Here is a 12,973-nt window from a genome sequence, read left to right as displayed (position 1 = left end):
GCATTCTTTTGTGTGTGTGCGTGATTTGTTAGGAAAAATAGAGAACCGAGAGTGTGTGTGAGATGGGCTCTTATCTTAATTTGGGCTTCTATTTTAATTGAATTGGGCCAAATGTTTGGGCTCTATCTATTTTAATAAATGAGCTGATGTTAATTATAAATTGGGCCTTGATTTATTTATGGGCCGATTTTAATTATTAATTGGGCCTCTGAATTTATTATATGGGCCTTTAATGATTCACATATTTGGGCTACTGTATCATTTCAGTTGGGCCTTAGTTATTCTATTTCAGTTGGGCCTTATTTATTCAGATGGGCTTTTATTACATTATTTAATTGGGCCGAATTTATTTAAATTAAAGCCCATCTATTTTATTTTAATTGGGCTGTTATATTATTTTCGTTGGGCCTCGTTTGATTTATTTAATTGAGCCAGCTAATCAAATTATTTATTTATTTGGGCCAAGATTTATTTAATTACTTGAGTTGATGAATTATTTCAATTGGGCCTCTCATGTTAATTATTCAAGCCCACTTCTATTTAATCAATTATTAGGCTGCCTTATGTTGAGCCTTTTAATTATTTAATCTTATAACATTACTTGTTCCTATTTATTAAGCCCGATTAATTATGAGGTTATAAAGCGAATAAGTTGAAGTATTTATTTATTTTCTATTGACTACGAGGAATGGGGTTTATTTAATTGGCGGATTAGAACACCCTAAGAGAACGGATTAATTTTTATTAATTATCTGGCTTCATGAGACGAGACTTAGCTTTTGATTAAATCCGATAGCTTGGATTAACAATAGAAATTCCCTGATTATTATTTCAGAATAATAATTCATGCATAAGGATCATGCATAGTTAAATACACATTCTCATTTGAGGATTTTTATTCGAGCAAATATCTTATATATATACATATATTCTCGTAATAAAGGTCAAGGGCGAGATTGACAATCTATTGAGGAGCTTTTGTATCACAGAAAATCACTATCAGGTGGGCATTACTTTCATATATATCAAATGAGTTTAAATGTTACGTTTAAGCAAGTTATTTCATGACTAAATTAATTGAAGTTATTTCAAATATTGTCTTGCCATAAAATGTTTAAATTTTAGTATGATATCTATCTGATGTGGCTTTGCCAGTTATGTAATCGAATTCGGGTCTTGAGCAGTTGATAGCTATCCTGCCAGGGCTAGTGTACACCAGTGACCGTGAGTCATCTAGCGGGTTGGCCGGTCAAGTGACCGTGAGAGGTGGCCACCTCTCCGGCACAAAGTTCCAGATATGATAGATTACAGAACTTAGACTGCAGTCGAACTTTAAGAATCACAAATGAATTTAGTAAGCTTGGGCCTTTTAGCGAAAAACTCCCTTGCTGTACTGTTTATGATGGCATGACAATTTACGGTTTTGAAGCATGTATTTTATACTTAGGCATACGTGCCCACTGAGTACTTTTGTACTCAAGCCCTGCATATATTTCTAAATGTGCAGGTTGAGCAGCTGCAGATGGTGATGAAGTGACGAGCGGGATTCTTTTGTCTTATTATATATTAATGAACTCTAGGGTTACATGTCTTCATACATGTAATCAGAATCATATTCCGCTGCGTACTCAGGAGTTTAATGTTTATTTGGCTAAGTCAGTGATATCTGAACTTACTAGTTATTTGAGTCTATACGACTAAACTTCTGTTATATTATAAATATTCCTTTTGTTAAATGATGAAATGTGATCCTTTCTTGTTGATTATTCCCCTTTCTACCCCGCTTCTAATCTCCCTCCATTAGTCACGGTTTCCCCGGCTTAATTATCCTTAATTAGGACCGGTCGTGACACAGTTATAACTCTGAAATAATATCATTGACTGCTTTAACAATATAAATTCAGGATCATAAGCTGAATTCATATCAGAATAATATCCGTTTTCATTCACTGATGAACAAAAATACACACTCATTACTGGATTTAAAATGTATAAAAGAGCGGGTCACTACATTCAACATGGCTGATATTCTGAACATGTATTTCTACATGGCTGAGCAAGTATAATCAAACATGAAATAAGAGCATATAAAAACATACATGAATATAACCACAAGCATATAATCCCTCACCTTAACCTTGTTTTGAAAAAAATCATAAGCGAAAAAAAAGAGAAAAAAATAAATAAATGAAAATTTGGCCCTCTCCCCAGAATACGTCCCTGACCTTATATATACAAGTTATGGGGATAACATCTTGATAAGCATGAATGTAATTTGAATAGATCATTTTATTTTTTCATACATATACGTATCTATAGATAATGTGGTTTATATAAATATAAGCATATATATATATACCTAAATATATATATATAATGATTTCTTATGTATCTTTTATGTGTTGTAAATCTGATAACGTAACATAATCACTATTATTATTATTATTATTATTATTATTATTATTATTATTATTATTATTATTATTATTATTATTATTATTATTATACCTATCATTAATGAAATCATTATTGGGTTTCTGAAAAAAATAATAACATACTGAAAAACTAAATTACCAAATTAATTCAATTATAAAAAATTTCTAGAATAACAACCATTTAACCATATTTGCGTAAATCACTATTCCCTTTCATATACACGAATCTAATTTGAATAAATCACTTGATTATCAAACTAATGCTTAGTTATCTAGTAAAAATAATTCGATTAACTTAAAATTCCAAATTTGAACTTCAAATATATTTAATTAATAACTATAACCAAAAAAACATATAAAAAAAAACTTCTATATATAATGATTACTAATTACTCTGCTTCTATAATAATACTCTAAATATTGGGGTGTTACAAATCCTGCACCATTGATTTTAGAAGATTCTACGGTTATGATTAAAAATCTTGTAACTTAACATATGCCTTATTTTTATACTATTTCACCCAATAAAATTAAGAAGGGCAATTTTGGAACCTCAACAACCAACTAATATGGAAAGAGAATATGGATCCCTCAAATCCCGCAATGAATATCCTATGCAATCACTTTTTTTTCACACATTTACGTCTCCTCATTTTTGGCTTCCATTAGAGAAACCTCCATTGAAGCAACCTTTCTTGTTCATGGTCATCTGCCTAGTTCAGCTGGAATCCGAGATTGAAGGTATAGTTTTCGACTTGCTAGTCGCTTTTTTGTTCGCTTTCTTCGTCGTTTGTTCATTGACCTTGATTTAATTTATTTCATCGGTTTCTTCTCCCATTGGACGAACAATATTCATTTAATTATCCATTGTTCAACTTCATCTTCTTCTTTTTTTACCAGAAATCCATTATTTCAAAAAAAAAAATGGGTACTTTTTATGGTTGTTTTACCTTAATTTTGTTTGTTGATTTTTCTGGATCGGTTTTGAGGAATCATTTATAACACTGAGTAAAAATAATTATTGTCGTGCCTTATTTGAGCATAATATCTGTGAAATCCAGTGGTCCTCTATGAACAAATCGATATGCATAAAGGTTTTATCTTGTGTAATGCTTTTATTGTTTTTACTTTAAAGTGTCATTTTTGTGGCCTTCTTGTTTATATTCCACATCATCTTTTCGAATGTACAAGTTTTAGAAGTTGTGTTGGAGCCACTATATGTGGTCATTCATGAACATAAGAGATGGATTTTTGTTTACATGAACATTCATGAAAATTTTGTTTTATGATTTAGAGTTTATGTAAAAAATTATATTCATATTCTGAAATTTGGTTGTGTTCAGCTTCTGTATATTTCTTTTATATATTGTGGGGTTTTGTTAATGTTTGAAATTGTTCAGTGATTATTCTGTTGTTGTTCATATGCTTAATCTACATATATCATGTGTATGTTCATATGCCTTAATATTGTTGTTCGTAAGATGTATTATTTAATAATAATGTTTTGATGTGCTAATAACTTTTTGAATTTATTCATTATGTGTTGATTCTCATTTCTTACTATGTGCATTGTTTGATAATAATCTTAATTGACTTATAGATCATTGAACAATTCGTCTGAATATGAAGACCGTCTCTGGATTCACGTGGAACAGAGCTATATATGAGATTACAATCTTGTGCATCGATTGTATTTTGTGACTACAACTGTGTCAAAGAAGATGTTATATAGTCCGCAGATGTGCATTATCGCGAACTGTGCATGGATCGAAAGTTCAAGGCTAATTTAGTTTTGTTAGGGTAATTTTTTTATTCATGAACATGAACGTTTTGAACAATACGATATTATCCTATTTGAGATTCTTATGTGTTGGGGTTGTTAATTTTTTTTTTCGTACTATGAGTTTGAACTTAACTCTTCAAGTCAATAAATTTATAGTATTATTTATTAGATTTATTAACAATGTTCTATAATTACATGACATTGGATTGTATATTTAATGTATATGACATTACTGTTCATAAGGTTATTTATTTAATACTTTGATCTTTATTATGTTTACTGTAAAAAGTTATATTTGTGATATTATGGTTGTATTCAATTGAACAATATGTATGAACAAAGTCCATGAACAAGTCCTAAACGTATGAACATGAACTTTGAATAAGAATGAATATTGACCATCATGCGTGAATGTAACACCCCAAATATTTAGATTTATTATATAAGTTTAATTATTAGTATTTTTTCGTGTATAGCTTATTATTTTTAAGTAATTACATGATACATATAGATATGCACCATTAATTTTATCTAGACTATTATTATTATTATTATTATTATTATTATTATTATTATTATTATTATTAGTATTATTTTTGTTTCCTATTAGAACTAGAACTCTTTAAAGACTAGTATAAATATGAAATCAATTTACAAACCCTAGACATAGAAACTCGAAGCCAACAGTAAATTTTAGTCGGGTTTTGGAGAGCTGTGGGGCGCAGGAAACGTGAGGAGCTTGAGTCAGTTTTTCGCAGGAAATCAAGTTCTGGCAGTTTCGGGAGAACGGCCATAACTTCCTCCACAGAACTCCGATTCAGGTGAAACAGGCGGCCACGGAAAGCTCTCTCGAAGACAAAGAAGTCGTATTTCTGGGCGAAATACGATTTGAGGACGTTTGAGGCTTCAAACGAAGGCTTGAAGCTGACTGGTCTGTTCAGCTGCGAGTTTGACGAAAACTTTAGAAATTTCAAGAGTTCATATAGGGATGCGTTGGTAGAAATCATCAAAGGGAGTTATCAATTTCAATAATTAGGTGAGGGATTTTACGCTTATTCATATGGTTATATATGTTTTTATTATCGCGTTTGATTACTTGTTTACGTGCATCTTATGTCTAGGTTGTTATGTGTGATCATGAGACCTAAGCCATTGATCTATGTTATGTGTGATCATGGGACCTAAGCCATTGATCGATCATGGGACCTAAGCCATTGATTTATTATTATGTGTGATCATGGGACCTAAGCCATTGATCGATCATGGGACCTAAGCCATTGATTTATGTTATGTGCGATCATGGGACCTAAGCCATTGATCTATGTTATGTGCGATCATGGGACCTAAGCCATTGATCTATGTTATGTGCGATCATGGGACCTAAGCCATTGATCTATGTATGTGTTTGGTCATGGGACTTAAGCCATCGACTCAAACTATGATTATGTTTGTCAAGGGGCTCCGGTCTCTTGGCGTATGTTTGCAAGTATGATAATGTGATTTGATTATATATGTGACGTATGTGGATATTTGTTATGTTCCTCACTGAGTATATTTTCAATATGCTCACCCCTTATCGTTTCAGTTTTGCAGTTTCAGAGTCGAAGTGGCCATGGAAGTGGAGAATGACTAGGGATAAGGATTTCTTTTACATTGGACATTTTAGTTGAACCTATTAAGTTTTATTTTATTTTCATGTTACTACTTTAGTTTTGGCAAGTTGACTTTGAAATTAGTTTAAATTTTCTTTATAAATCAATAAATTTTATTTTCATTATATTAGTTCTTCAAAGTTTTTAATTTGAAAAGTTTATGAAAATTGGGGTGTTACATAGTGGTATCAGAGCGGGTCTACGTTCCTGTAGACTCGTGCTTTAAAAAAAATGTTTTGCTTTCAAAAAGGTTTAAGTAAGCTTAAAAGGTTAGACTAGCCTAGTCATTCGAAACTCATGCGCTGCATCGACTCCAAGGTATGTGTTCTAATTGTTCAATTATAGTTATGGCAGTTATGATGTTTTACAAGATATTTTTTTTTAATAATGTTTTTATGTTCTAGTACTATTATGTTTAGCTCTGTTAGAAATAGTTGTAATTGTGAAATTGTTTAGATGACACGAATGAAGAATGATTAGAAATTTCGAGGACGAAATTATTTTTAAGTGGGATAGGTTGTAACACCCCAAATATTTAGATTTATTATATAAGTTTAATTATTAGTATTTTTTCGTGTATAGCTTATTATTTTTAAGTAATTACATGATACATATAGATATGCACCATTAATTTTATCTAGACTATTATTATTATTATTATTATTATTATTATTATTATTATTATTATTATTATTAGTATTATTTTTGTTTCCTATTAGAACTAGAACTCTTTAAAGACTAGTATAAATATGAAATCAATTTACAAACCCTAGACATAGAAACTCGAAGCCAACAGTAAATTTTAGTCGGGTTTTGGAGAGCTGTGGGGCGCAGGAAACGTGAGGAGCTTGAGTCAGTTTTTCGCAGGAAATCAAGTTCTGGCAGTTTCGGGAGAACGGCCATAACTTCCTCCACAGAACTCCGATTCAGGTGAAACAGGCGGCCACGGAAAGCTCTCTCGAAGACAAAGAAGTCGTATTTCTGGGCGAAATACGATTTGAGGACGTTTGAGGCTTCAAACGAAGGCTTGAAGCTGACTGGTCTGTTCAGCTGCGAGTTTGACGAAAACTTTAGAAATTTCAAGAGTTCATATAGGGATGCGTTGGTAGAAATCATCAAAGGGAGTTATCAATTTCAAGAATTAGGTGAGGGATTTTACGCTTATTCATATGGTTATATATGTTTTTATTATCGCGTTTGATTACTTGTTTACGTGCATCTTATGTCTAGGTTGTTATGTGTGATCATGAGACCTAAGCCATTGATCTATGTTATGTGTGATCATGGGACCTAAGCCATTGATCGATCATGGGACCTAAGCCATTGATTTATTATTATGTGTGATCATGGGACCTAAGCCATTGATCGATCATGGGACCTAAGCCATTGATTTATGTTATGTGCGATCATGGGACCTAAGCCATTGATCTATGTTATGTGCGATCATGGGACCTAAGCCATTGATCTATGTTATGTGCGATCATGGGACCTAAGCCATTGATCTATGTATGTGTTTGGTCATGGGACTTAAGCCATCGACTCAAACTATGATTATGTTTGTCAAGGGGCTCCGGTCTCTTGGCGTATGTTTGCAAGTATGATAATGTGATTTGATTATATATGTGACGTATGTGGATATTTGTTATGTTCCTCACTGAGTATATTTTCAATATGCTCACCCCTTATCGTTTCAGTTTTGCAGTTTCAGAGTCGAAGTGGCCATGGAAGTGGAGAATGACTAGGGATAAGGATTTCTTTTACATTGGACATTTTAGTTGAACCTATTAAGTTTTATTTTATTTTCATGTTACTACTTTAGTTTTGGCAAGTTGACTTTGAAATTAGTTTAAATTTTCTTTATAAATCAATAAATTTTATTTTCATTATATTAGTTCTTCAAAGTTTTTAATTTGAAAAGTTTATGAAAATTGGGGTGTTACAGTGAACACTGAAAGTGAACAAGTCATTGTTCATGTAGATGTTCATTTGTTCGAAATGTTTGTCAAGTTATTATTCATGAATTGAATCATAATAATTCATTTTTCATATGAACAAATGGTTAATCTAGTGATGGATTGTTGGTTACTCAAAGAATAAATAAAATGATTTATGTTTTCAATAATATAAATGCGAAAACAGAATTAACGTACTAAGCTTATTCAGTCAACTAAAGTACATGTTCATGACTATATTAAATGAACAAATGAATTATGCGCCTGAACATGGAAAAACATTCATGAATATAACGTGTGTTCATGTTTAATCTCAAAAAAATTGAGTCTCTGCAGATGTTTAATCTCAAAAAAAAAAATTGACGTGAGTTATGGATTTGAAATATCTTGCAAACTAATGAAGGATGAATAATGGACTAAAGAACTGTAGAAAATAAGTTATCTAAATCGTGTGTTAGTGGAAGAATAAAAGATATGTTCGACAAAATCCAAATACCATAATTATGAGATATGATATTGCATGAAATGAGGAAAGTAACGGTTGTACATTATATACGAAATTCCCTATAACTCCTTTATACCGAAAATAACACATGGGTACTTTAATGGATATGAGCCGTTAGATAGATCAAATCTATGGCTTTGATTTGTTCTTAGGTGTCACAAAAATATGGAGTTCTCACAGGACCCTCCCTCTATATATATATATATATATATATATATATATAGGGGGCCACTCCAATGAGACCCCCTAATTTTAATGAGATCTAGGGTACGATCTGGTGCGTTTATTTTATCAATCCTATGGCTGATCTTGTATCTGGAGGGAAATTTTTTTTTTTGCAGGGTTCGAATCCTGGAGAGAGCAAAATATTTTAAATTTTATTATTCATTAGTATATAGTGCATTGTTCATCAGTATATACTGCCTTGTTCATCAGTATATATGTCTTATTCATTAACAATTTTTTAAATTTTGTTTTTCACCAGTATATACATCTTGTTCGTTAGATATAAGTTTTGTTCATTAGTATTATATGTCTTATTCATTGTCCTAGTGTTTCACGAAAAATAGGGGGTCTCACTGAAGCGCCCCTATATATATATATATATATATATATATATATAGGGTGCGGTTATAGTGAGAACCACAATTATCGTGAGAACATAAGAACCAATAAAATTACTGCATCTGCTATACAAATTAATGCATCCGCTATTAAATTTAATGCATCCGAAAAAAATAATTTTTTTGCTCCCTTCAGGATTCGAACCCAGCACCTGCATCCATCCACCAAGATGATGCATCCACCGTAGATCTTGATGATCGAATGGCTTAAAATGGTTCTCCGTTCTTATTTTATTAGTGGTTCTTATTTGAACCTCTCCCTATATATATATTGTAACACCCCGCCCATTTATATTAAGTTTAGAATTTATTTTAAACTTAGATTTAAGATGATTCACGCCGGATTGAGAAAATGAATTTATTTTAATTCCAGCAAAGATGATTTACAAAAATATATTTGTAAATTTAGTTATTAAATTTATATGCATTGCATATTTATTTAAATTAGCATTCAAGTATTTTTCACGAGATATTTATTTAGCGAATACTGAGCGGTTGTTACAGTTTTCATAATACAACCCGGAAGATTTTTTTTATTATTTTATTTTTTTCCATCCTCCACCTTTCCTCCCACTACACCCACTACCCACTACACCCACTACCCACTACACCTACTCCTACACAACAATACATTCGTCCACTCCTCTCTGTCTGCCATATCTCAATTATATTAAACCCAAAGAAATCCAGTGCAGAGGTAAGTTTTGAGCTTTGTATTCCCTCATTTCTTTCCATTATTCATCCCACAAGTATTGAGAAACCAATATGGCAGCTCTCTTCCATTACTTCGATCAGAGGGGTACTAGTAGCAAATCCAGCAACTACACCTTTCAATTTCAGTAACACAAATCAAAGGTTTCATCTATGAATTTCCTCCGTTCATTTACACTTGCTCATACTTAGAACACTTTAATTGCAGTACCACAAACATTTTCAGACTTCAAATTCATGATAAGCAATACACAAACCTTTTCATCTACATAGGTATACATATCGATTATGCTTATATGAAATCACTCAGAATTTATATATGTACATACGCATATTTTGAGTATAACTATTTTTTTTACAAGAGATTGAATGAGTATAAAAACCTACTGGAATAAGAGAGAAGAAAGATGGAGTCTTGAGTTTTGATTTTGCTTGTCTAGCCTGAGTGTTTTGGGGCATCTGAGTGGGGAGTCGGTCCGGTGGTGATGGCAGAGAGAAGTGAGGCGTCGGGTCGGGCAGTCTAGTGAGCCGAGAGAGAGAAACCCGAGGGAGGCGGCGGATCTGCTGCGAGGACGCCGGAGGCGGTGGCGCTCCGCGGCGGTTGCGCCTGCTGCGCCTTGTGCCGTCAGTTGAGAGAGAAGAGGGAGAGAAGGCTGAGCGGGGCTGCTGGCGACGCTGGGTGCGTGCGTCTGTGTGTGAGGCGGCGGTACGGCTGGTGTCGTGTCCGGTGAGTGTCGTGTGTTGAGGGCCGAGAGAGAGAGACGAGTTGAGGGAGAGGAGAGTCAAGGGTCGGCGACGGTGGCTCCGGCTGCTGCTGTCGCCGAGAGAGAGACCGAGGGAGGCGGCGGCGCTCGTCGTCGCCAAGGGGGATTCAAGGGAGCTGGTGGCAGCGGCTTGTCGGCGCTGCTCCTCCGGCGAGCTCCACGGTGGACGGCTGTTACCAGCCGAAGAGAGAGAGATCAGAGGGAGATGGGAGATTGCCGGCAGCTATTGTCGCCGGAGAAGGGGGCGCGGCCGCGGCTTGGCGGCGGCAGGGGGAGACCGAGGGGGGGCGTGAATCTGAGAGAGAGAGGGAGACGAGCAGGGGGGGATGAGTGAATGAAAAGTGAGTGTTTGTGCGTGTGTTGCGGCTGATGGGGGGGATGAAGGCTAGGTGTTGGGCTAGGGTGAGGGTTGGGCTTTGGGGATGGGTTTGAATTTTCGAATTGGGCTTGAATTGGGCCGATTTTAATTGAGTATTGGGCCGAGTATTTGGGCCGATTTTTTTTATGAGTGATGGGCTCCAATTTTTAAATAGATTTGGGCTGCGATTTTTAAAAGCTTGGGCCGATTTTTAATTTTATTTAGCTGGGCCCGATTTATTTTATTCAGTCTGGGTCATTCCTATTTTATTGAGTTGGGCCTCATCTTTTAAATTTATATGGGCTATTATTTATTTAAGCATGAGCTCTATTTCATCTATTTAAATGACTTCCCTATTTTATTTAATTAGACTATTAATTAGTTTGATTAATTATTTTTAAAGACTTTGGATTGCCTTCAATTAATTAAATTGGGCTTTCTTATTTTTTAATTAATTGAACTATTATTAGTTTGATTAATTTATTTAAAGGAGAATTTTCATAATAATATCATATTATTATTATGTGCATATTTTAAGTGATTACTTATTATATGCTAAGCATGACATGCATTTGCATATGTATTTTTGCAAATAAAAGTACTCATGATTTAAATTGGTTTTCATTAAATCCAATTTTCAAAAGAAAGTTGAGTAAGAATATTGTTGGTGTTCTTAACTCAAGAGAAATGTTTTCAATTATTTATTTATTAAATTTTGAAAACCCGGCTAAGTGAATCATAGAATATTAAACACTACACCATGACGTAAGATTAGCTTCACGAGACCTATTAAGAATAGAATTTCTTGTAGGCTTCGTGACCAGGGGGATTAGCGCTGCTTTCCCAAGACAGATTTATATGTGATTATGATCTTCAGGCTTTGCCTAACCAGGTGGGCTTACTTTCCAAATGTACAAAGTATGATTGAGTTATTAAGCTCTAAATGTTTCAATAAATTGCAAATTGTTTATTTAATGTAATGAAAACTGTTTATCCAATAAAATGTTTATGTGCACTCTGCTCTGTTTAAGGCTCGCGCAGTTAATCAATTGAGGTTCTCTTATGACCTAATACGTTGTTTGAGAATTGTGTACACTTGTTAGTTGACTCGGTGGGTTGATCTCCATCGGGCTCTAACCAGAGGCGTTATAAGGGTGCTCGGCTGGATGTGTTCCGGAGCATGAGAAATATCAGGCCTGCCTGGGTAGCGTCCCGAGGTCAAAGTAAACTTGTCTGGGTTACGCCCTCAGTTCAAGTAAGCGGGAGACAGAGATCCGTCGGTGGCTAGAGGTCCGGGATCACAGCGAGTAACAGAAAGGGAGTGTGACATGTGCGCACAAATGAAAGAAAATATTTTAACATGCTTAGAAGTTATTTCATTTTAAAAACCTTCTAAGTCATGTCAAGTATAATTGGATAAACTGTCTTTATTAAGATATAAAATGTTTCAGAAAATGCATGCCCACTAAGTACATTAGTACTTAGCCCAAAAATACTTTCAAATGTTTTCAGGTTGGCTGGCCGGTGCTGACGGGACGGAGCTGAGACTAGCAATAAATTCCTATGTTAGACTTCCGCTGTAGCAATTACTCATTTCAGTCTTTTGTTTTCCCAACTTAAGATCTTCATGTTAAATTTCAAATGATATACCTAACCGAGCATAGACTCTTCACTACTTAATTTATGCCAATGAATGTCAGTTGTCAGAAGCATGAAACAAAACTTGTGATCCAAAAGGGCATAGCCCGACTTTCTATCCTATTTCGGGTTTTTACAAGGTTGTTCCTTGTTTATTTCTATGAATTATTCACACCTTGATTATATTTATTCATTCAAGAATTGGGGTGTGACAGAATGGTATCAGAGCATGAGTTTCCTTTCATGTTTCTGATAACCATAAGCTTTTCAATGTCGAGTCTAGAATAGTACCTCTAGACTTCTGAGAATGTCAGTAAACCTCAGCTCGCCGTCACACTGCCGCAACAAAGGTACGATAATAGTTTCAAAAATATACATATATGTATTTAAGATGTTATGAATGTTTCCAATAAAAAGTGTGCGCTTCAATGAATGATGCTATGTGAATTGCTTATCGCTTTCCATATGTTATAAGTTATGAATTGCTAATCGCTTTCATATTGTTATCATGGGTCTCCGACTCATATAACCAAGCTCAGTATCGTGTTTGGG

The 12,973-nt window shown here is 34.1% G+C and overlaps 1 long non-coding RNA gene across 1 annotated transcript; it reads left to right on the top strand.

Moving 5' to 3' along the window:
• Window positions 1–9,613: 9,613 nt before the first annotated feature.
• LOC131017421 (uncharacterized) lies at window positions 9,614–12,579 on the top strand. The gene is made up of 3 exons (XR_009099603.1): window positions 9,614–9,805; window positions 11,595–11,675; window positions 12,296–12,579. It is a non-coding gene; the product is annotated as an uncharacterized LOC131017421 (long non-coding RNA).
• Window positions 12,580–12,973: the final 394 nt, after the last annotated feature.

The sequence above is a fragment of the Salvia miltiorrhiza genome, chromosome 3 (genome assembly GCF_028751815.1).
Source record: "Salvia miltiorrhiza cultivar Shanhuang (shh) chromosome 3, IMPLAD_Smil_shh, whole genome shotgun sequence".
Taxonomy (NCBI): Eukaryota; Viridiplantae; Streptophyta; class Magnoliopsida; order Lamiales; family Lamiaceae; genus Salvia; species Salvia miltiorrhiza.
The sequence above is the reverse complement of the archived record's forward strand: the minus strand, read 5'-3'. Positions and strand labels throughout refer to the sequence as shown.